General features: G+C 42.0%; 1 protein-coding gene across 14 annotated transcripts in view; it reads right to left on the reverse strand.

The window, feature by feature from the left end:
* KANK1 (KN motif and ankyrin repeat domains 1) overlaps positions 1–24,200 on the reverse strand; it is a 213,472-nt gene that overhangs the window by 35,078 nt on the left and 154,194 nt on the right. For 2 of the 14 annotated variants that reach the window (XM_061425449.1, XM_061425444.1), the window contains exon 1: positions 10,188–10,289. The exons of 4 other annotated variants lie outside the window; for them this stretch is intronic. The gene's annotated coding sequence lies outside the window, so the exon portion shown is untranslated. Of the gene's footprint in view, positions 1–10,187; positions 10,294–10,548; positions 10,621–17,233; positions 17,325–17,394; positions 17,632–19,554; positions 19,914–21,023; positions 21,254–24,200 lie in introns of those variants that run through there. 8 more of the 14 variants (XM_061425453.1, XM_061425456.1, XM_061425454.1 and 5 more) reach the window with 8 other exon arrangements.

Here is a 24,200-nt window from a genome sequence, read left to right on the forward strand (position 1 = left end):
TCCCTTTGTTTAATTGGGCAAATATAAACACAGTATTTCCCCAGCTTCTCTCGCTGTTAGTATGTCCATAAGCAGATTTGTCATGCAACAATCCCCAGACGCCTCCCTTACAAGACACAGGACTAGTTCTTGGACATCCTTTCTCTTTGTTTCTTCTTCTGTCCTGCTGTCTAGAATGCAGATATAATGACTGGAACAGTAGCTGCTACTTTGGACTTGAGATCACACTGAGGGATGGAGGAACAAGGTGCTTGAAGGAACCTGGGTCTATAAGAGCTTTGTGGATCAGAGCACTATACTACTCCTGGAAAACTTACCTCCCTCTACACATTTATGTGAATTTATATTTAATTTTGTTAGCTATTGTTTGCTTGGAGTTCCTGTTACTGAGAGCTAAATTGAACTCTAATGGATACAGTACTCTTTAACCAGTGTTGTCTTCTCCCCCTCACAAAAAGAAAAAAAAAATAATAAGAAAGAAAATTAGGACCAGATCTTGAAAAGAAAAATGTTTAATAATAAACTGGGGAGATATTACATTAAAACTTTTTCATCACAAAAAAATTGATAAATTCAAGAATAATTAAGGAAGTGTAAAAACAAAGTGAAAAAAAGTCTCTAAATGGGTTATTAAGGAGACTGTTAATGCCTAAAAAAGCCCTTTTGGACTAACAGAGCTTATATGAAGCCAGAAACCACTGGCTGTTATCTGCAACTGGAATCCGGAAAGTAACAGCTTCCAGTTAAACAGTCTGGAATCAGAGGGGTGTCCCTGGTGTTTACAAGAATTTTCTGAATGTCTGGAAATCCAGAGGTAGAGACTGTTCCTGGCACCACCTCTACCTTCATTATATAGCATTTATTGAAAGCTTAATTGGGTGCAGAAAATGGTCCTATTCAGTGGAAAGAGTAGGAGGAAGGATTTATAAGAAATAAAAGGAGGTACAGTCTAGATGTGAGATAAATGCCAAACACCTGAAACATAACACTAAGTTAGGTCATTTACAAAAGTACATTATCAACAAGAACAATCTGATGATATATGAAAAAATGATTAATACTGGAGTTAACCAGGAGATGAATTCTGAAGACAAGGTAAGTGATGACAGAGTAAAATGCAAAGAGGGGTTGATGAGCCAGGTAAGAGTCTAGTAGTGCAAGGAAAGAGGAGGCTAGAAGAGAGGGGGGTGACCTAGTACAGAAGGGGATACTGCACTGGGTCCTGGAGCAGGGGAATCTCATCACTGAGAGGTCGCACACCAGGCCATGTGCTAGGGACTGAAACAATCAACAAGGAGTGTCTTCACAGCTGTGTGGATTAGACCAAGGTAGGGAAAGAGATTAAATTCCAGGGGACCAGTTAAAATGTTATAGTACCCAAATGTGATGTGAGGACCAAATAAAAAAAAATGACACATATATGTTTACCTTATATGTATAGTTAATACTGATTCTTGAAAGACAATTTTAGTAACACCTCTCTCTCCCCCTCCCCCTTTCCTGCCTTTTCCAGTTATTACTGTCTTCCAAGTACTGTTGTAGGAGCTGGGGGACACAGAGTAGACAAAGGAGACAAGGTCCCCCGTTCTCACAACGCTCAGTCCAGTGTGGGGGGCAGGGGGAGGGCGCTCAGGGGAGTGCATGGAAAAAGAAAGAAAAGGCAAGGCAGAAGCAGAGCGAAGAGGCAGAACCACCAAAATTTATATTTGTGTGTCGGCCTAAGTGGATGGGCTTTAATAGTGCTCTACGTGGCTCTTCAGGGTTGACCTACTTTCTAGACACCAAAGGTCAGAGTCCCTCTTCCATCTTCTATGCCCTAACCCAGTTTGCACAGTTTGCAAACTGGGGAAACCAAACACCAAATGTGACAGCACCAACTGGAGACAGCTTCCTAAGTCCAGACCAGATCCCAAAGTATTCAGAGAAAAGCTGAAAACAACAAACTGATGGTAATTCTACTCTTTATTTATATACTCACCAGCTATAAAACTAGTGCTCTGTGACAGAGCTAGTGCACAGACTCAAGAACAATTCGAAATGTTCCTTGCAATTTTTCTGCATTAACAAAGTGAAATTGAGATTTGGCTGTTTCAAAAGTCATTTCGTTTAGATTCATGACATATTATATGGTTTCAACTTTTCAAAGAAGCTAAATTTAATGTCCAAATAATATTTGGTTTGGGAAGACATTAAAAAGTAATGTAGTGGCCAGGAGGTAGAAGATTAGAAGGTAAGAAACTAGTCTGGGAGTACTAACCTGCTAGTGGTGTTTCTTAACTGGGGGTGATTTTGCCCCCTGGGAGATATTTGGCAAACTCTAGAGACGCAATGGCACCCCACTCCAGTACTCTTGCCTGGAAAATCCCATGGACGGAGGAGCCTGGTAGGCTGCAGACCATTGGGTCGCAAAGAGTCGGACACGACTGAAGCGACTTTACTTTCACTTTCCCCTTTCATGCATTGGAGAAGGAAATGGCAACCCCCTCCAGTGTTCTTGCCTGGAGAATCACAGGGACAGGGGAGCCTGGTGGGCCACCATCTATGGGGTCGCACAGAGTCAGACACGACTGAAGCGACTCAGCAGCAGCAGCAGCAGAGACAATTTTGCTTGTCACAACTAGAAGAAGGGGGTGCTCCTGGCTTCTAGTGGGTAGAGGCCAGGATGCTGCTAACAGCCTACAATGCTCAGGACAGTCCTACCTTCCTCTACAAAGAATTACCTGGTCCAAAAGGTCAGTACAGTCAGCCCTCTGAATTTGTGGATACGAAACCTATAGACAGAGACTGTCGACTGTGCCATGTCATTTTATACAAGGGACTGGAGCACCAGTGGTTCTGCTGTCCCTGAGGGTCTTGGAATCAATCTCCTGAGGATACTAAGGGCAGACTGTGCTGTTGAGGCTGAGAGTGCCTCTACTAAAGATGCTGAGCAGGAGCAAAACATTCATATAGCAACTGAAAATTTGACTATATAAGCTGTGTTCTTCAAGTCTTCCATTTTTCAGCAGGACCACAGCATCATGCTTAAGTGACAGGGTAATAAAAATGCCAATTTTGAGCCAGAAACCAGTAAATACTTTTCTATACACCCTACCACAGTGAGCCATTCTTTACTCTGAGTAAAAAGAACTGGAGGTTTACGAAATAATACGTCCTGGTGGACTTTTAAATGGGCAAAACTTTGATATTATTACTCTATCTATTAATTAGGATACAAAGACTTCTTTGTCCTGGTTTCACCACTGCATACTCTAGGCCCAATTACTGACTAGTGGTGCCATGAAAAATAATTGCACCCATGTGCCAACACTCTTTTATGTTTTTCTTCAGCAGATATTCTACCTGACTATTGAAACTGAAGAACTCTGCTAATTCCTATTACTGTATTGTCCCCTCTCACATGAAGCATGAAGATTTTTGCTTAAAGAGCTGAGTCAGTCCCCAAGAAGCACATAATTAAACACAGATTCCCATACTTAAAAGCAGCAGAGTGCAAGCATCCTGCTGTTTAAAGCAGTCAAAAAGACTCAACATCAGCTGAGGCTGAGAAGCAGGGAAGAAAAGCAGTAGGATCAACTCTGAGATGAACTTGATGAGAGAGAAGTTCTCATGGAGTTAATTACTCAGAGTATGAAAGTAATTGAGTTAGCAAATCAACTCTCCCTGGCATGGAGCAGGGGACGGAGAAGACAATGATGTGGAACAGCTCCTTCTAGACAGGTTTAACAGGAAAAGTTCTGATGACACTGTTCAAATTAAGACTGAGATCCAAGGAGCTTCTCATACCAAAATCTACGGGAAACCCTATTTGTTAGAGAATACACAATGAAAAGCATAACAATGTAAGTGTTCCTTCTGTTTTTTTCCAAGAGTGTATGGCCAAAGAGATTTTTCTCTTGCTCTTCCAATTACCAAAGAATTGTTTTTCTGTCTGCATTTTTCCCTTATCCATCCAATCATTCATTCAAATGATAAGCACCTATTAGAAGTCAGGGCTGGTTCTATAAAGCCTGAATTCCTGTTCTGTGAAGTTTATATTACCTACTTGATTTCACCTAGACTTCTCTTCGGGTTGTAGCTGCTTTAAACGGCTACTCAAATATGCTTTCTTCAAATAAAATGACAACATGAAGGAAAGCAAAAGTGGCTGCCAGAAGTTCATGGGAAATACCAGCTCAACATAACTCAGTTTTACAGGCTTGGTTTGTTTATATGACTAAGTTATAATGTGCTGTTGTTTCTTATATCTGGAACTCTTCATTACTGCTTCTGGCTTCTTCCCCTACATCTTCAGATCTCCTCACAGCTGTTCTTATCTCTGCGTTTGTAACTTGTCCCCACACACATTCCGCTGTCTCCCATCACTGCTCCTTTTCATCCTGGTCCCACATTCCAGGTCTACCTGTCCCCACACCCCAGAGACGGAATGTTGACCTAGGGAAGCTGCAATTGTCAGGCTGAAAGATGGGTTTATTCTTTCATTCAGTAGGTATTTATTAAGAACCTACCATGCAGCAAACACTGCTAGGAGTAAATCAAAAGGGACAGAGAGCCTACCTGGATAGAACTTGTGAACTCTAGGAAACAAAGGATGCATAAAAAACTAACAACTATGATAAGTGCTATGAGACTAAAGTCCAGGAGGTATGTGAGGACAGAGCAGGAACCCCCACCTGGGCTGGGCACAGAGAGTGTTCTGCCAGGGTGCTGTATTTGAGGGGTCCACTGGGCTAAGTGTGTGCATGTTTGTGGGGGTTGAGGGATATTTGCCAGGGAGACCAAGATGGGAGAAATTCTAGGTGGAGAAAACAGCGTATGTGAAACCTGCCACTTTTAGGAACTGAGAAGAGCTTTGCATGATAAGGAGAACACGAAGTGAGGCAGAGAGGGGACCAAGCCCCCGTCACAGAGGTCCCTGCGCGTCAGGTTTGTAGTTCTCAAGTGCGTCAGGGAGCTACTGAACACAGGAGTAAAACGGTGAGACTTGTATCTTAGCAAGACTGCTCTGGCTAGATGCTGGAGTATGTATTAAAATTCTCTTCAGCAATCTCCATCCAGTTTCCACAGACTGTTCAAGTCCCTATGAATTTTTCTTGTGGTATCGCAAATTCCTTTGCATTGCGTGAGTTTTAATTACTGAACTAGGTAATAAGTGTTAGCCTTAGTGTTAAAACAAGGAGAACTTAAAAGCCTGCCTGTGTTTGGGGGCAGTCTGTGGCCCACGTCTCCCCCCTAAGCTGTTCAGCAGGAAACGGAGAAGGCCTGACGTATCTCAACTCCTCTGGGCAGAGCTGCAGACAGGGATTGGGTTTTTGTATTCATCCTCTGGGGCTCTATCCTTGACCTCATTCTGCTAATAAGAAAGAAAATATTTTCTTTAAACCAATGGATGACTCACTGTAGAGAAAAATGATGGGATTTCCTTTTCAGAAGGTGATTTAAGTACAATAAATCTAATCTGGGAGGGACAGATGGGTGGCATGAGTGAGGGCAGGAAGAAAGAAGAGAGGACATTTTAGGGAATGCAGGCCCTGATTAAGCTTATTGAGATGCAGAGCACAAACTTGCTCCATATTTGAAACTAAAATGGGCACAGCAGGGGCCAAAGATGTCTGTGAAGCAAAGCTGGCTGACCCTGGCAGCCAGCAAGCGTCCTGGGTCCGCAAGTGTCCAAGCGGAGGAGAGAGGGACAGATGGGCGGCATGCTAGTGCAGACCTGCAGTGCTCCCAGCTTCAGCCCCTGATTCTCTGCCCACGCTGATCAGGGGCTGAGTTACCCAAGGGAAGGCTAAAGATAGAGAATACGGTCTGGGAGAATGTAAGCAATACATCCTGAAAATTCAAGACTTCTACCCACCACGAGGTCTCTGACAAGCTGAATTAATTTCAGATCAGCTGGCCTCTAACCACCTGAGTGCTCTCTCTGCCTGCCTGACAAGGATCTTGCTGCAGGGGACCCCTATTGTTTGAACTCAGACAGCAGGTTCTACCTACTCCTTATTTATCTCAGTTGTCAGCACACATCAGAGTAGCTATTTAAAGAGTGTCAGGGGTCTAGTTAGCTCCCAAACTCACTTTTGGGTTCTACTGTCCAAACCTGGGATAATTTGGGCATCAAAATAATAGGATTAATGATAGTAGCAGATGACAGTCCACTGAATAAATCAGGTATCTATGAGTCCATAATGCCATAAGAAATATATAACAGAGTTCCAACTTACAGTTCAATAAATAAAGAGTTATGAAAACAGTAAAACACCATTTAACAACCATTGTAACAGTACGCGACTCAAGCAGGAATCAACGGATGCTGAATCTAGTGTGTACAGACTTCCTACTGAAGAACAGGAATTTTGGCCTCAGGATGCCTCACACAAAACAGCTTTCGATCACTAAGGAGAAAATGGTGATACTGTGGAGCAGAAAGCTGATCAAGAACCATGTGGACTAGGTGATAAAGGCTACAATCACAAGTCCCTGAGGCCCTGCTCTGAGAAAGCACAGGATCAGTCCTTCTGGGTTTCTGCTTGGAAGGTATGGCCTAAATCTGGACATGTCAACAGATTTACCTGAAAGACATCGCACAAAAAGGACAGGTCCCTATCTTTCTTTAGGCCATGCCACACAGCTTGCAGGATCTTAGTTCCCCAACTGGGGACTGAAATCAGGACTCTGGTAGTGGAAGCATGTAGTCCTAACCACTGAACTGCCAGGGAATTCCCAGGTCTCTCCTTTTAAAACTGTCAAGGTCATCAAAGAAAGGCTAAGAGCTATTTCAGATTGAAGGAGATTAAAGAGATATGACAAAAGCATGTCTTTATATATATACCCACACATACAAGTACATGTATACATACAGAAAGAGACGAAGCAAATATGGCAAAATATTAACCACTTGAGAATCTGAAGGTAGGTGAAGGAGGCAAGAGAGTTCTTTCATGAATTTTCTCTAAGTTGAAATTATTTCAAAATAAATTACATAAATGTAGATGATGATAACCTTCCTCTACTTGTGCCTCCAGTGTCTCTGGGGTACGTGAGAGCAGTCAGCCAGTCACCGGGGAGCACAGCCAATCTGCTGCTGCTCATATGCAAACAGAGCAATCTGTTTTTTATCAAGACTAATGTCTCCGCGCTCCTATATTACATATTCTTTGAGGAATTTTACATTTGTTTGAGGTATCCCTGGAAACTTGCAGAGACTTCTCAAATATTAATCTTGCAGATTGGTTGCCAAGAGCCCCATTACAGAAAATAAAGTTCCAAAGTTCATTTCTGTCGCATTAAAAGTCTTCAACAATTTGGCCCAATCCAGCACTTCCCAGTCCCCAACCCCCCTTCCTCCCAGAACCTCAACATACCAAGGCACTTTCAAGCCTCTCTGCCTTCGTTCACTCTGTTCCCTCTTCTGAGCATGCCCTTCCCCAGCCTCTTCCACTGATCACAACTGGGGCCCAACCCAAAATTTCCCATCATTTGTAGAGTCTTCTCTTATTCCTAATTGCTCTGTCCTGGGAAGAAATGGTCACCTTCTCCCCTCCATCCTCCTGGAACACTTTGTTAACATACTGACCTGTGCTATGAGTACCAGGCACATGCCTGTCTTACCCCACCAGACTGCAGGTGTGCTGGGGGACAGAAACCAATTAATACTTATTTTTCTATCCCTCAAGGCCTAGCACAGTGCTTGGCACATAGCATGCTCAGTATTTGCTGAAATGAAAAGCCTCATGCCTAGGCATGTGCCATTTAGTTAAGTCTGGGAGGAAGAGCTGTAGTGATTAAAATCAGATACTCTGGGACCAGAGCGCCTGGGTTTGAAACCTGGCGCTGCCACTTTCTGTTGGCAAGTTAGATTCTACTCCAACTATATAACTGGGAAAATAATAGACCTGCTTCACAGTGTTATTGTGGAGCACTCAGAGCTAGGTCTGTGGTCTATTATTATTTACTATTATTGGATCACCCTCCAGTGTTTGGTGAAGCATACACTCCTGGCATACTAGTCCAGAACTCCTCTCTTCCACCCTGCTTTTTTCCTCCCTGCCCATGGAGCTAGGGTTTGAGGTGTCTGTGATATTTTTCAAAATCAAATAAGTGAGTCTGCTAAAATCTTGAGGTCTACCTGGTTTCTGCTGGCTGAAGGAGATGCTGGCTGGGCCCTGCAGTGGAGGTGCATGTGTCTGTGTGTGCACACCAGGGCTCAGGGTGAGTGGAGTGTGGATGCTGGTGAGGTACAGAGAGAGCCCTACTCCAGTATCAATTATACATAGGGAGGAGGTAATATAAAACAAAAGCAAAAGCAGACAGACTTCTCCAACCTTTAAAAATATATTATAACCAAGAGGAAATATTTTCTTCTTACAATATCAAACCAGTTAACCCTAAAGAAAATCAACCCTGAATATTCATTGGAAGGACTGATGCTGAAGCTGATCTCTAATACTTTGGGTACCTGATGAGAAGAGCCTACTCACTGAAAAAGACCCTGATGCTGGGAAAGAATGAGGGCAGGAGAAGAAGGGGACAACAGAGGACAAGATGGTTGGACGGCATGACTGACTCAATGAACATGAGTTGGAGCAAACTCAGGGAGACGGTGAAGGACAGGGAAGCCTGGCATGCTGCAGTCCATGGGGTGGCAAAGAGTTGGACACAACTGAACAACAACAACAACACAATAAGAGGACAAAGGTAAGCACTGATCTTTATGAACTATCCTAATCTCTCTCTAGTTAGGTCATAAGAGCAGAACATTTTTTAACATACTATGCACAGATGTGCATTGTAGAACCACTGAATGCACTTCCATGCAGTTGTCCAGATTGTGGAGATGGTATGATTTTTTCATAAAACAAGTACAGGAGCTATAAATACTTCTGAGTTCACAGACCAGCAATGGGCAGCAAGGGTCTGGAATCACACATGCAGCAACAAGGTCTGTATGTATAAAATGAGAATGTTGGTGTAACTCAATGATTTCCAAAGGTTGCGTCCAGACCACGACCCTCTCACTATACTTCACACAAAGTTCCATAACATCACCTGCTAAGTGATCAAGTGAAGAAAGGAATTAACTGAAGCAGCTGTCAGGCCAGATGAACTCAGGCAGATGGAGCCAGGGGCCTTGCTCTCTAGAGCCCCCTCCATTTGCAGCACTTTCCAGCTTCAAGGTAACAGCTAACACAACCTAACAATCCCCAAAGGCAGCTTCCTTTTGCTGTATCATCAGTCCCACCCTGGGTAGGTCTTAGGAGTTTCGAAGCCAGGCTGCAGGTGAGCAGTGAGAGGAAAGAAAATGGAAAGGGTCACAGTTCCTGAAAATGGAGGACACATTGCAGCAAGGAGGCGTGTGACATTACAGAGGCCATGAGGGTCACACAATGGCCCTCTTCTCCAGTGCTCAGTGCCAAATGGAAGATGCAGCAGCTCTACCCAGAATCTGTCTCCTAATAGTTGAGATGCCTGGGCTCTTTAGGGCTTGTTCTCACAGCCTCAGCAGTGCTGTCTTCTCATGTCCACCATCTGATTTGAAGACTGAACTGCTGAACTAGAGCCTAAATTTATCACGCATGCACAGAAGGGAACTAGCTTGGGGACTAAATGCTGTTTTCCAAACTTTCTTCAAAAATAACACACTGCTCTAAGCGTACATAGGAAATGTGCCAGTTCAGAGGATAATTCTGTGAAAAGCAGAGAACCAGCACTAGGTTCCCAAAGCTAGGGAACTTTGGGACAGAAAGGCTTTTCTAACAAAACATTATGCCTTTTGGCGAGGTGGGAGAGGCTAGCCCTTATTTTGTTTTACCATGTTTACATAAGAAAAAGAAACCAACGTCAAGGCACACTGAGCAGCTCATTAGAAAAACAGCTGAAAACAAATGACCAAAAATGGAGTTACCAACAAGAAAGGAAACTCTGGGAGTTAAGCAAGCCAAGAACTCAAACCTTAGCATATATATACATGCAACCTCTCATTCCCATGACAATGACATCTTTATGTTAGAGCCATGGCTAAAGCTGAAACTGTCACTGAACCAAAAATCCAGGACTGAGTTATTCTTTCCAGTCTGTAAGAAAAGCAAATATTTTTCATAACATACAGAGCTTGAGTTTATATTTCACCAACCCCCACCCACACGTCACACTCTCCTCTGTTTTTATTTTTTGGGGATTTTCTTACTTACCCACCCAGAAACAAAATAACTGATTTTCAGCCAGCAGGAAGCCAAGTCTTGGGCCCACTTCCCTCAGCGTTATAGGGCCTGCACACGTTAGCAGGCAAAGAGCCCAGGAGCTGCCGCAGAGCATTTATTTATACCCATTTGGAATTTCCTGACTAACAGCCTGCTGGCCATGGGGTTTAATTCCAGGACTCTCGGCCTCAGTGAGACAGCAAAAACTACCGACGAACAGAACCACTACAAGGGTCTCAGCAACACAGAGGTGAAGACAGGTCTCTCCCAGGCTCCTTCCAGTTTTTCAAACAAACTATGCTCATATTCCTCAGACACATGAAATGCTGCCCTAGAAATGCAGCTGTAATACCTGCTAACTCTTGGAAGAACACAGACAGAAAGGCAGCAAATGTTTCCTCATTCTTCCTGCTGACTTGGTCCCTCCTCCTCTAAACCAGCCAGGGCTGAGAAAAGCTCCCAGTCACGACCTGAGCCAGGGTGCAGGGCTGGACTATGGAGGAAATGATTCAGTGCTATGCTGAACCCAGGATCAGCTGGAAGCGAGTGATTCCTTTTCTTGATTCATTCTTATTTATTGCAACATGCAATTTGAAGGCTAAAAACACTCACATTGGTAAACCACAGACCCAAACCTTTTTTTTTTGTTTCTTCATAGTTCCTTAAAAATTTTATCCCAACTGGATCATATGACTTTCAAAGACACAGAATTAGTTCCCGAACAAGTGCATTCTGTTTTAGGGGGATAATGTTTTTAAGTGATGTTTTGTTTCTGTTTTAAAAATCTAGTAAGAATCATCTGTCCCTCTAATGGTTTAAATTCATCACCTAAAAAAAGAGAGAGAAAAAGTCCTTTTAAATCTGTTCTTCACCTGTGTGCCTAAGTACACTGGGTAAATGTGACTGATTCTAGTGGAATAAGATTGACTGAACTCTACAGGGCAAACAAGCAAAGCCAGTTCTAAACAGTAAAATGGAGATTAACAAAGATTAAGGAGGACTCTAAAGGGCCCATTTTAAAGAATTCAAAACAGAGGACAGCTATGAGGAGAGAGGCAGTTTTACAAGAATCCCCTGGATCTGCAGTGTCTAACTGGTTCACCTTAGTGCTGGCACATATCTCACCGCACTCCACTTAACACCTTACTCCACCCTCTGCTCCACCTGGTACACTTTTTGAAACAGACATTTTCCTGTGTGAAGCTACAAAGATCAAACTTTTTAAGATGACGTGGGACTCATCTGGGCTTGTTTTACACCAAATAAACTGATTCAAAGAGAAATAACAAACTAATAAAGAACAAAGTTTCAAGTGCCAGATACTTTGAAATAGAGGATCAAAAAAATTCCAAATTATTTTATCCAACAACACCTACATTTAGACTAATTTCCCCCTTGTTTCTGGACTTTATAATTTATTGAGGTATTTACATACCATAAAATTCACCCATTTTAAGTGTACAGTTTTTGATGAGTTTTAGTTAATATATACAGTTATTTACCCATCTCCACAATTCAGTTTTAGAAAACATTCATCATCCTAAAATTTCCTTAGGCTTATTTTATCATTTAGAGAGAAAATTTCTCCTCTGTGCTTCTGAAAAAATTTTGTTATTATTTAGTTACATTATATATTCCAAACTAAGTATTAATATCAAAAGACTTGTTCTTAAGAATTAAACTGAGGAAGACAAAAGCATCTGAATGCAGTATTCCTTTCCCGGAAGGAAAAAAATTCGGCTAAATTTTTATTTTATAAATATTGTGTTCTGGTAAGAACAGAGCTTATTCTGGAAAGCAGTTGAATATAATTATTTTGTCTGTGTGCTTCTATGAAGCCAAGGTCTAACAGAAAAAGTCACTGTATGCAAATAAACGTCTAGTCCTTTATCAAGGACAATTTGGGTGGTGGCTCAGATGGTAAAGCATCTGCCCACAATGCGGGAGACCGGGGTTCGATTCCTGGGTCGGGAAGATCCCCGGAGAAGGAAATGGCAACCTACTCCAGTACTCTTGCCTAGATAATTCCATGGATGGAGGAGCCTGGTGGGCTATAGACCATGGGGTTGCAAAGAGTCAGAGATGACTGAGCAACTTCACTTTCACTTTATCAAGGATGACACAGGTTGGGATGCGAGAAGAATTAAAAATAGGAGCTCCTTCTGCCTGAAAAGCATCAGTCGTAAAGGCTCCCACTGTCAGGAGAAAGACACACCTGTCTGTCTCTACTCTCCCTTAATTTATATACAAAAGAAGCCACCGAATGTGATCTGGGAAGATGAAGATGTACTCAGGGTTTTTCCTCTGATAGTTGGGCAGTAGCCAGCAAAAGTGACTCCCTGTGAGAAGGGAAATGGGCTGCAGACAAAGGTTTCTGTGACACCATGCTGGCGGGCAGTGTCCCAATGGTCCTTCTCCCTGGATGGTGGTGCAGGATGGTAGCCAAGCATATCTGTACCCACAGTACTTCTGATGCTTATGTAATAGGCTAACTGCATCAAGACTCTTCTTCCCAGAGAGCCTGACCCCTAGTCTAGAGATAAAACCAAAGCTAAATGAACTACTGAGTAGTAACATTGGATTACATTTTGGACAACTTAAGGTGCGTATTTCCTGACACAGCCTGAATTCACCTTCCTCCCCTAGTGTGTTCCTTTTCTCCTTGTTACCAACTTCTTAACCCTTTGAGTCTCAAAGACAAAGCACAAATGCGCGTGAATCGTCAGTTTCATAAAGCCCTCCTTACACGCATCCTTCCCCACTGTACAGCACTGTTCCAAAGGCTTGGTACATCTATGAACTCATCTCATCTTCAAGACAACCCTATGAGGAAGCTTATGTCATCCATGCTGCTGCTCCACTGATACATTAATATGACACAGTACTGGACAGCGATGCACTCTTCCCTGTAGCCCTGAGAGGGCAAAGAATAGTGTGTTGGGGGGGAGGGAGCTGACATTTCCGAAGGGTGGGGAAGAGAAAGAACATGCTACTTCTACACTTTTGCTTGTTCCTTCCTCTTCTGGTGTGTCACCACCTGCTTCTCAATTTTTGCAGACAAAAATTCTCCCAGTTTGCAAAGACCAACTAAATAAAGTATCAGTTCTGTTGGAAGCTGTCCCTTATCCTAATGTGGGGTCACCTCTTCCATCCAGGCTTTCAGTGAAGCGTGCTTTCTCCTCTATATGATTCGTGCACACATCTGACATCCCTACAAACTTATGGGAGCCCCTGTCTTCTTCATTCAACCAGTGTTGTGCCCCCGGCACTGCAGGTGCCCAGGGCCCATTTGCTCAATGTGATTCTTTCCAGAGGAGCCACACTTGAAGTGTTTGTTTCCTTTTAAAGAACTGTATGATAATGTCAAGGACTCTGAGCCCATGCCCTCATTTCACAGCTGAAGTAAGACTCTGGGCCAGGGGGGCGACAATGCTAACATCAGCTCTGCCAATCAAGGGGAAGTGCCAAGGCTGGAAGCTGTCAGAGCGGACACCCACCATGCCTGAAGTTCGCCACCCTGCTGCACAGTCAAAGCACCTGGGGCTGTTTCCAAAAATGCTGAGTTGTCCCCCCATCTCCACCCCAATGAATCAGAATCCCCAGGGTGGGGCCAGGGGGATTAGCAGTTTAGAAGCTTCACAGAGGAGTCTATGCCACGGCCAGGGATGAGAACCTCAGCTGTGAACTTTGTAGCTCTTAAGTGTGTCCTTCATCTTGACTTAAAGGAAGCCGACAGCCAAAATGGGGGCAGCCCCTTAAGTAATTCAAGTAGCCTCAGGGTCAGATCACAAGTTCAAAAACCTTTAGCATCCAGGTTAACAATGGAAAGGATGGAGTTTGGAGGGGTTTGGGAGAGACTAGAAGGCAAGTGTCTTCTCCAGTTGACTATGGCCCTGTGGAAGTATACACTCGTGATCCAGAAAGACGTTTCAAGAGTTGAAGAAACTGGAATTTTTATATGAAATTATTTAATGTAAAAATCTTGGCCATTAATTCAAATTAAAACAAGACCTTGGGTTTGTCAAATAGAATGCACTCCCAAGCCTCAGTTTAATACCAAGCAAGGACTTCACCATATCCATTTGGGATCCAATCTCATCCTGTTTCTGTCCCTTTCCTTTTCCCATTTTCCAGGTGGCCAACTGTTTTCCCCCTCTCATTTGAAATTGCTAGAGTCCTTGTTGAAACACATTGAATACAAAGACAACAACCAAAACAAGAGCCTAGGATCCCTACTGCTATTTCTCTCACAGGTAATCTTAATGTGCAAAAAGACCTATAAGTCTTTATCCTAAAAAGAGACAGGTTGATAGCAAGGTGCTCTGCTATCATGCTCGTGGAGGGCCTGCATTATTTCTGCTATATTTGAGACTTCCCCTCAACCCCTAAAGAATTCAAATACCTTGTTATGCTGTGTAATCCTTTCCTGCCAGACTGGTGAAGGGATGTGACACTAAAACCTGGGTGTCTAAGAGAACTGCAATGACTGAGAAAGTGTATGCAGTTCCTTTCCTCATCACCAAGGCTCCTTCTCCACCCACCTCCATCTTAGCCCGAGGGGGCTGACAGGACCTGAAGGGGATTACAAGGTTAGGACAGGTCTAGCAAGGACTTACAGCTGTTTCTCATCATAGGTGTGGACAGCATTGGGTGTTGGAAGAGGACTCCTCCTTTAGCTGCCTGGATTAGAAGGATCTGCATTTAAAACTTATTATCAGGGAGATTTTCCAAGGAGAGGCCACAATCAACATGAAAAGGGTGTGCCCCAGCGGAGGTGTGTGATTCCAGTTGGGAAAGTGAAATTAGGAAGAGGATGCTATGTATGATGGGCCTAATCTAAAAGACCAAAAAAGGATCTTGTCTTCGTTAAACCTGACCTAACAAAGTGCATTTCCCCAAACATATTTAAGGCTTAAATCTGGAGTCACACTGAATTTCTACATGTTAGGCTTTCTTTATGGTCTGGGTTGCCTCATGATTATTAATTTCATCAAATTTAAACTAGAGACTTTCTCACAATATATTTTCTTCCAAGGTTTGAAATCAACATTTTAAAAAGCCAAATGACATAGTGAACTGGGGCTTGAAACTAAAAGATTTAAAACTTTAAATGAAATTGCCACAGAGACTATAAAGTCTGTAAAATTATGAAGCAGCAAGGACAGTTTATTTCCGTCCGTCTAAAAGAGGTGATAGATCTGCAGAGACCTTTTCCAAAAAGCTGCGGGTGAGAAAGAAGGTAGACCAATGGCCATACTCCCACCTTAGAAGTTACCAGCTCAGGTTCTCATCCAGTTTCAACCAGTCCACCAAACCGGAGCAGCTAATAAGCAAAAGGAATTGATTGGAGCCCCTCCTCACTCTGGTTGGATTGTTAACAGAGAAAGAAACAGAGAGGTCAAGGGAGCTAGAAAAAGCTTCCCAAACAGCCTCTGACAATATTCCTCTCTGGATGACCACGTCATACCTGAACCCAAGGCATTTAACAGACAATACCATTTTAAGCCTACCTTAGGGGACACGATGAAGAAAATGAAGATACTATTAACTTTCACTTAGATGTGAGGTATGGGGAGGAAGAATGCAAGTGAGTATGTGTGACACAGTGAAAACCACCTGTTCATGACAGGGCACTACCCAGGTGAACAAGCTGGGAGAAGACTGCCCAGCATATGACAATTTAAGAATGGCAGCTGGCAGGGCTCAACTTCACCTCACAGATTCCTAAGCAGGCACTGTGCCTGTATCTTACTATTAGCTGCCCAGTGTTAAGGCAGCACCATGGAGGTGGGCTGTAAACCTTTGTTGGTTGAACATTGGCTATTTTGGGTATAATGCAAGACACGATGGGCATACCATCATACCAAGATGAAGATGACATGAATCCTGCCTCTTAAGACCTCAAAGGTACAGATGAGTGAGACACAACCACAACTCTTACATAAAAGAGAGTGATGGCGACTATTTAACAGGATACAAAGCTCTCCAGAAATAAAGAAGAGGAAGGGGTGAATTCACATTGGGAGTATCTGAGGACACTTATTGAAAGAGGTGAGACAGAAAGCAGGACTTGAAGCATAAGAAGGGTTCATATGAACAAATATGAGAAAGACAGCCAGGTCAAAAGAACAGTGCTTTGGGCAACTCCACTAAGAGGGGAACAGGGTAGGTAGCAGCTGGGATGGCAGAAAGCCTCTGCTTCTTTCACATGACTTTGGACGGAACTATTCTCTTACTACCTGGAGTCAGAGAGGCCTGGGAAGGCCAACCGTGATTTCTGCAGGCACCATGACTGAAGAAACAGAAACAGACTATGACTTGTCAAAATAGGACTTCCCTGGTGGCTCAGATGGTAAAGCATCTGTCTACAATGTGAGAGACCTGGGTTCGATCCCTGGGTTGGGAAGATTACCTGGAGAAGGAAAGGCAACCCACTACAGTACCCTTGCCTTGAAAATCCCATGGACGGAGGAACTTGCTGCAGGCTACTATCCATGGGGTGGCAAAGAGTGGGGAATGACTGAGCAACTTCACTTTCTTTCACTTTGTCAAAATAAGGCCAAACACAAAGGCTCTGAGTGCAGAGCAGAAAACAGAGATTAAAGTTACTGAAAGCTAAAATGTTTGGAGAGACAGAAAAAATAACAAAAGTATTAGAAAGCTCAAAGATCCTTAATCTTGTCAGCTATCCTTAATAAAACAAAATCACAAAGTAGTGAGAATAAGGCCAAAGACAGACCAACTTTCACAGAACCCCAGTGTTGGTCCTTACCAAAGAAGGGAAACAGGCGCCCTCTGCCAAGTGTATTTCTGTATAGTCATACAAAAGTGAGCTACTGAATGAATGAACTGACTGAACTGAATTATTTCTACTGAGCTTTGTATCATTCTTTCCAGTAATTCCCAAACCATACCATGTTCATTTCAATTGACCATGATTTGGAAAGCCTACCTTTTCATCATCAAAATGTATAGAGGATAGAAAAACAAAGGATAATGCCCTAGAGGAAAAGCCTCCAGATCTAAGCCCCCTTTACCTTTCTGGAAACTTTTCTGTCTTGGATTTCTTCGTTTAAAATCAGTATCCTGGGGTGGTGTAAGTTCCAGAGGCTGTTTTCTAGTGCCCAAATTAATGTCGGAGCACCACCTTCAGAGAATCCGCAGCTCGTTATATCAGCACGTAGAAGGCGATACTCACAATTACTGGGATTCCTTACAGGACAGGATGACAGGTAACCGACCACAGAGCTAATGATGGGATATGACCGTTTCCCCTCACACTGCCAAACAGCTGTCTCTGTGCCAGAGCTGAAAGCTGTGTAAAGTGTGGTGCTAATGGAAAAATCTGGTGGCACAGGGCTTCAGAATTTTGCAATCTTTTCCTGTAAGCTGCATTGTTGGAATGGTTTGACATGAGAACCATTCCCTCCTCCCTGACTGGTCTATGGACTTCCAGGTCTCCACCCTGCCGTGCTATAAAAATCAGTGTATCATCCGGCTGACTCACCACCTGAAGAGGCGGAGTACTGGCTAGGGGACATGCTGCATGAAGCCAGTAGGTACTTCAACCTGAGCCTCCGGGTCACGGGAAGACAAATCAGTCTTTGTTTCACAGTGGGAGGGAACATACCAAATGCGCCGCCTCAAAAAACATTTCCAGGGGGTGGTCCTGATTTGAATGAAGCATCCTGGTCAATCAGTCTGAAATGCTAGGGAAAAGGAAAGTTTCTTGGTGGATACTCTCTCTGACTATCCACAAAGATGAGGAGGACACTGATGAGGAGGACAGAGAGCAGAAGGAGAGGGAACTTTTTATGTTTTAGTTAGAAGACTGTAAGAACTGATGTGTGTGACTAAGGCTTTAAAGATATTAAGCAGCTGGGCTTATGAATTATTAGAAATATCCCCTCTGTCACTCACTTATATTTCTAATCTAGGAATATTCTCCCCTTTTCTTTCAGGAGACTCTTAAATGTGCCTGCTGTATAGAACACTTGAAATGCCTTCAGCTAACATGTTGATGCAAGAAAAAGGGGACTCAGGAATTTTGGCAGTACAAGCTGAATCAATGTTTTCACAAAGTTATTTGCAAAGTTGATGGAACTTATCAACTAAACCAAATATTGTGAGACTAAATTCAGAAAATCCCATGACTAGCACTTGATTTTATCTAACAGAGATCATGTCCAAAATGCATAGGATCCCTTGGAGAGAGAACTATTCCCTCAGATAAAACCACAAAAAAGGAACTGAAATAAATTTAGGACTTGTGACTAATAAAAAGAGCTATAAATAATAAAACTGCTTTCATAAACCATTACTCTAGCATCAGCTCCTCTAAATAAAGGTTTATATGATGAAATGTAGTCATGTCCACAACCTCTTATCCAGCTGATAGAAATGTCACAAACTACTCAAATCTGGCTTGTCACAAACAAGACAGTGTAAGAGTACAAAGATTTAACTTTCAGAATAAGAACAAATCCCATGAATCCAACAATTTGTTTCTTGGCCCAGTTCTTCCTCATGTCTATAGTTCTGCTTTTCATCCTGTTGGTTAGAAAAGCCTTCTAATATTATAGAATATTATTTAATCTTCATTTTTAGCCATGGCTTTCTCCAAGAACTACTAGGATTAGAAATCTGGTCTCTATTTTAAAAGATCCTCAAAACAGCTACATACTTATTTTTAAGCTGTGAGATCACTCGTCCATATAGAATGGCCGGATGAGATCACTGATGCTATATATACAAATGGGCTGCATATTTCAAACACTTCTCTTGTTTTCAGCCTTAATGAAGAACTGCAACCCAAAAGCAGAACCAGGCTTATCCTCTAAAACATGAACATACTTTTCCTAAAGCATATGGAAATGAGTAAATCAGTTATAGCACACTCCAAAAATATCTAACAGGGCAGCCAAGACAGGAAAAACAGAATCATCACTTTTTTTGGACTTAGAACTTCTACAACTGTTTGAATGAATTGTATCAAGGCTCATTTGCCGGTTGGATCTTCTTTGAGGTTTTTATTAGAGAAGTCCACTCAATGCCATTTTAAAATACACTGCCAGAAAAGAGCAAGAATGCATTATTTCTGTGAATGTGAGAACACCACTAATTATTTTTCATGCCAGATAAAATTAAACAGCCTTTGACAGAAAAGGTCCCCAAAGCAGAAAGTGAGCTTTAGTCACTCATTTCCCTCCAAGCGCATTCAAACCTTTCTTAGAAATTACACAAAGAAGATGAACAAGAATTATCCCGGACACAGGAAGAAGGAGGGCTCAACTAGCCCACTCAAAGTTCTTCCAGAAAGAGGGGAAGTGTATAATCAGAAACAAATGCCGATACTCACGATGAGAAGCTGGCGGGTGAGCAGGGCACAGAATATTCAAATCCCCGTAGAAGGGCTGTTGTAATCCTGTGCCTCCCTATGCAATCTCCAAAAGATAGCAAGAGCTCAAGTTCTTAACATAGCGAAAACTCCCTGTTGGGATTTTGTGCTTTTTTCTTTCTTGCTGGCACCCATGGAGCACCTGGGCAGAAATCGACAACGGAAGGGTACCTTTGCTCAAGACCTAGGACTAGCAGGAGCCTGAATTCTACTCTTCCTACACCCAAGTAGGCTGGTACTTGCTGGGAGATAAGTCATCCTTCCTTGGCTTAGCTGGAGAGCTAATCGCCTGTCTGAAATCTGATGCTTAACCCATTATGACTCGCTCACGGTTTAAAGCAAAAATCTTATGAGGTAAAGCTGGCTACAGCTTAAGACCAAAGCCTTGAAAGTTTATAAAACAGGCAAGCCCTGACAAAGGAGGGACTCTTCAGAGCCTCTTTGGGGCGGGATGAATTCTGGGGTTCTGATTAACCAGACAAGCAAGACTCTAAAACCCAGGGTCTGTGTTTGTAGGTGGTCTTGGCATTTTAACACTTACGAAATTCAAATGTAAATACTTCTTACTTAAAAAAATTACTATCTTCCCAAACGCCATCAGTATAAGAAAATAAATTATTTCACTTAGAAATTCAGTGTGGAATTAGCCTTCAGTTAACTAACAACTAACAGTTTCATTTGAAGTCGAAATGATAATCTAATTAAATCCAGTTATTAAACACATCAAATAAAGGGTGAAACTGCATGAGGTACTAAATATACGAATATTATATATATATATATATATATATATAGTATTAGAATACACTTGTTCATTTGGCTCTATAGAACAAGGGTACTAAATATACGAATATTATATATATATATATATATATATATAGTATTAGAATACACTTGTTCATTTGGCTCTATAGAACAATCACACTAAGGAAAAAAAATGACCCCTGTCAGGACAGACATGTTATTTATAATCATTCTACTTTTGGGTTTTATGTAGTTTTCTGAAATATATACTTTCCCATTGATCTGTTTAATTAGATCTTCATAGATACTACACTTCTGATTTTTAATGTCAACAGAATGCCTCAAACAAAGAAAAATGACTCTCTACTTTCAATTTCTGGGTTAGCCATGGAGGCAAGCCACGTTTTGCCATCTGAACATAAAAGGGAGATTGAACAGAAGAGATCAAAATCCTGGCTAGCTCTTACATATGTTTTTATGTTGGGCAATTCTGTTACCCTCTCAGCTCTTCTGATAACCACTGAACATATCACTTAAGGGAAAATGCATTTAATCCTCTTGCAGATTACATCAGGAGACCCCAGAAGGTCAAGAAGGGTACCCACAAATTAAAGCAGCCCCAGTTTCTCTTCAGCTCACCCTCTGCCTTTGGTATAATACAAACACAGAGGTCAGGCCTGACTCACCACCACAAACACACCACCTCTGCCATGCTCTGCGACATTCTTTACAGACGGTCTCAGAAACACCAGGGCCCCTCCAGCCAGACCAGTCAGTGCAAATCGGTCTTGTTCTTGACAAACAGCATTCATATCTCTGCTGTCAGGTTCATCGCAGTGGGCTCAGAGTTCTGTTTGAGAAATGCTCCTGCCCAGAAAAAATATTTACACAGCGGAGAGTAGGCTGCACTGCACCACAGCCGTCTGCCTTCTTTGCCACGAGACTTTGACTCTCTCTGATTGACCAGGTCTTATCTGTGGCCTTTGTACTTCATTTAACATCAGCATGGAGACAAAACTTGGAGCCAAATAACTGATGAGGTAACAAGATTTTATGAAAGTTATTTAAACATTTTAAATTAAATATTTTTATGAAAGTTATTTAATTTAAAATGACAACCAAATGGTTAATGCAGTTCAGTAAGTATATTGAATGAGTAAATATGTATCTGTCTGGGAAAATATACATATGTCTAGGCTGTGAAAGAGAATACCAAGAGGGGAGAAACTATAATAGACTAGCAAAGGCAAGTATTAGAAAAAATACAAATGGTGATGGCAAGCATAAAAAGTCATTCACTAAGGCTCATATACCTATTTCATTTAACTGTCAGACACAAGACAATAATTCAGTTCTTTCCCCAACATCCCAGCATCTGACAGAGCCTGGCGCATGGCACCTAAGCAGGTGTTTATTAGATCATGACAGAGATAGCAGGACAAGGAGGACGGTGATTTCTCCTGACTTCTGACCAGCACTTTACATCTTAAAAAGTGTTTTGACGGTTATTGTTTTATTTTTTCTTCTTAACAATCCTGTAAAGAAGGTAGGACGAGTATTATTATCTTTATCTGACAAATGAGCCACTTGTTATTTGGCTTCTAAAGAGACTCTAAACTCTAATTAAAAAAGTTTCACAACATTAATTAGTGTTTACAGAGGCATCAATCAGTACACTGTTTATAACACGATGGGAAAACTTGGGAAAAAGCAGACTGTCCCTATCCCTAAATTCTGCAGAAATACACCAATTTTTCTAACCAATGACTCCCATTTACTTCCTACTTGGCTATAAAAAAAGAGAACAGTTAGTCATGAGCAATTTATGATGTTCATACCTCATTACATTAACAAATGACATGAGTGTACTCTTAGTAATACCATAATAAAATACTTTAAATTAATGAAAACAAAACTGGACCAATCAACAGAAGTAGGATGAAGGATCTGGTGAAAAAGACATAAAATTATGACAAACAATTGATAATGAGGGGGTGGGCGGTAAGAAGGAAGATGAAATCTGGAAGGGCTTTACACGTAAGTTTGCCAGGTTTAGCAAATAAGAGGACACCCACTTAAATCTGAATTTCAGATAAACAAAGGGTTCTTTAATAGTGTAGGAATGACTCTCTTTTATCTGGATACTCTGTTCCCAAGGAGACTTCAACTTCCACTAGAATGTAAGATTCCTAAAGGCAGGGTTTCTGCATATTTTGTTCCCTGCTCTATCCCCAGGGCTCAGAACAATGTTTGGCACATTTTAAGTGCTCAATACATGCCATGTACTGGTAAAGTTTATTTCTTAGGCTTAGACGGTATGTACACGAGTGCCTGTTATATAACCTTTACATTAATTTTTTATGTCTGAAATGTACAGTAATACATTTTACAAGTTACAGTATTAATTAACCACTCTTATAAGGGGGAGGGGGTTGGGGGATGGAGTGGGAGTTTGGCACAAGTAGATGCAAATTATTATATATAGACTAGATAAACAAGGTCCTGCTGTATAGCACAGGGAATTATAGTTAATATCCTATGATAAATCATAATGGAAAAGAATATAAAAAAAGAATGTACATATAGGCATAACTGAATCACTTTGCTGTACCAGAAATTAACATTGTAAATAAACTATGTGTTAGTTGCTCGGTCATGTCTGACTCTGTGCAACCCCATGGACCTTAGCCCACCAGGCTCCTGTGTCCATGGGATTTCCCAGGCAAGAATATTGGAGTGGGTTGGCATTCCCTTCTCCAGGGGATCTTCTCAACCCAGGAATCAGACCTGGGTCTCCTGCAGTACAGGCAGATTCTTTGCCATCTGAGTCACTAGGGAAGCCTACTTCAATTTTTAAAAAATCAATGCTTTTTACCCAATCTAACTGAAGGACTCAGTGGGGAATGAGAGTGTAAAATGGCTTGTGAATGGTCCCTTATCCAGTTTAAACTCTAGACAGGGACGTGAACATGGGATAATCAGTCTTCAGGTGTGTCTTGCAGCAAGGGCACAGTGTAACCAGGTTGTGCTTTTCTCAGTTGTCTTCTTTTGCATCTGCTACATTCCTCAGACCATGAAAAGTGTTTCTTTTGCCAGTGTTCTGACTCCATCGTCACATGGGATTTCTGCTCATGTTCTGAGGAGCCCAAAGCAGTGATTTTTCAGGGGGAGGGGGTAGGAAGGGAGACCTCTTTGGGGCATAACACATTTAGGGGAAGTACAGTTTAAGAAATCATATTTAATATTACCCTTTATTTTTGAAAATGAATAAAACATATATTTACTTCATACTTAACACTTCTACTAAACTATCCAAATAATGTAGTTTTTTTCTCATGGGAAAGATCAGTCACCAGCCTTCTGTTCCAGGTACCTGTCTGCAATAACAAGTCGTACCCTGACACCCCAGAAGTCACAAATCAGAGAGTTTTTCTTTGCTTTCAGACTCAGTCCTTAGACCTGTTAGGCAGGCTACCAAGTGAGGAAGGAAGGTTATAACTGTATCATCAGACTTTAAGAACATAGAAAAGTGATACTCCAAGACAAATCAAGTTGGAAAGGGAATTAGGGTCACTTGGGGTAAGTATCTAAACCCCTGAATATAGAATTCTGCCAGAGATACCAGAGGGTTTTGAAGAACAACTTCAAGTCCCCTTCCTCTGAGTGTGTGGAAACAATTAGGGGCAGGAGAGGGAAAGGAGATGATAGCATCACAGGGGTACTGAAACTCACTCAAAACTCTCAAGAAACTTCAGTGTTTCAATTTCTGCCCTTATCAAATATTTGACTAGAGAAACAATAATCCTGACTTTTCTTTCTTCACTTAGGTAAGTTACTGAGCTTCTCTGTGCCATGACACAGGG

Source organism: Bos javanicus, chromosome 8, assembly GCF_032452875.1.
Source record: "Bos javanicus breed banteng chromosome 8, ARS-OSU_banteng_1.0, whole genome shotgun sequence".
NCBI classification, from domain to species: domain Eukaryota; kingdom Metazoa; phylum Chordata; class Mammalia; order Artiodactyla; family Bovidae; genus Bos; species Bos javanicus.